The following is a 1,895-nucleotide window of genomic DNA, read 5'->3' as shown; positions in this document are numbered from 1 at the left end:
GTTTTTTACTGATCAGTATTGTAGTATTCAGTCACTATGTGGTGGTAATATGTGGTCTGGAAATGGTGTTGTGGTATTTGTCCCTTGTATGTGATATTTGGTCACCAAGTGGTGGTAATGTGGTCTTAACATGGTGCGGTGGTATTTGTTCCTTGTATGTGATATTATTCGATCACTGTGGTTGTAATTTGTGGTCTGGTCATGGTGCGGTGGTATTTGTTCCTTGTATGTGATATTATTGGTCAAAATATACCTAAATTGTATTGCAGATTCTAACAAATATTTAATAGGTTACAGTAGAGTAGGGCCCGGCTATTTTTCTGGAATAATCTGGTTCGGGTATATCATGACCCCCGTCACATGACCCCCGTCACATGACCCCCGTCACATGACCCCCGTCACATGACCCCCGTCACATGACCCCCGTCACATGACCCCCGTCACATGACCCCCGTCACATGACCCCCGTCACATGACCGGGGGGGGCCCACAGTGTCTGAACAGCCCGGGGCCCTGGCTACCCTTAATCCACCCCTGATTACATTTATCGATGAACTGTATCAGTTTGTAACATTTGCCAATTTATTCACAGACGAGGAGCCAAAAGGTATCAGCACTGAACTTTCATGTACAAGCTTATCATGGAAAAGGGTGTGCAGGACACTTTCCCAAAAATTGAGACAGCTCTAAAGATATATCTAATTTTAATGGTAACAAACTGCAGTGGTGAGCGTTCCTTCTCAAAACTCAAATTAGTTTAAAACCGATTAAGGACATCCATGAAGCAGGAACGACTTGTAAATTTGGCTATCATGAGCATCGAGTCAGATATACTGCGTGAATTGGACTTTAGTGACATCATTAGTGATTTTGCAGCATGAAAATCAAGGAAAGTGCCCGGATTGTAAAAAATGAATGATTTTACCTGAATTACTCTGCGTAAATTATTTCTGTAAATAAACTTGCATTCGTTTCATTTTGTGTTTTTGCATTACATATTGCAACACCTTTAAAAATGGGCCTCCCTCCAAAATGGGCCCTGGGCCACCCACCTGTTAAATCCGGCCCTGGTTCAGACGCAAGCCCCTCTTCATGTGTCAGGAGCATGTGACTCCAGCACGTCCCCTCATCAGGACCAGCATGAACAGCGCCAGGTTTGATCATTGTTTCCCAGACTTCAGTTCTCACAGCCCCCAACATGTCAGGTGATGGAATTTTTACTAAGGTAAGGTAAGGTAGTGCAACACTAAGGCTACTTTCACACTAGTCCGTCGGCACGGACCGTCGCAAACCATCGGCCCGACGTACCAACGGACAGTGTGATTGATTAGCACAACGTGGGCAGCGGATGCAGCTTTACAACGCATCAGCTGCCCATTGTGAGTTCCGGGGAGGAGGGGGCAGAGTTTCGGCCGCGCATGGCGGACCCGACACACAAAAAAAATTGAACGTTTTTTGTGCGTCACGGCCACCAAAAACACAACGTATGGCCACACGTCACAATGCGTCGCTAATGCAAGTCTATGGAGAAAAAACGCATCCTGCGGGCAACTTTGCAGGATGCGTTTTTTCTCCAAAACGACGCATTGCGACGCCCGTCACACGACGATAGTGTGAAAGTAGCCAAGGGACCCTGACATGATGTGTTGGGGGCTGTGAGGACAGGGTGTGGGAAATTCTGGTCTTGCTGGACTGGACTCAATGTCTTTACACTGTGGAGTGGTCGAGGTTTTCCTTGACAGGAGAAAGCCGGCAAAGGTTGGCAATGAAAAGCCATGAGCGGGTTATAGTGCCGGCTACCAGGGGGCAGAGAAATGGCAGGCAGGGCATGTATGTATTTCCCAACATATTACTCATTCACATCCATCCCTCCACCGTGCGCAGACGCCATTGCT

This window comes from Ranitomeya imitator, chromosome 1 (genome assembly GCF_032444005.1).
Source record: "Ranitomeya imitator isolate aRanImi1 chromosome 1, aRanImi1.pri, whole genome shotgun sequence".
Classification (NCBI taxonomy): domain Eukaryota; kingdom Metazoa; phylum Chordata; class Amphibia; order Anura; family Dendrobatidae; genus Ranitomeya; species Ranitomeya imitator.
This window is presented reverse-complemented; position numbering follows the sequence as displayed.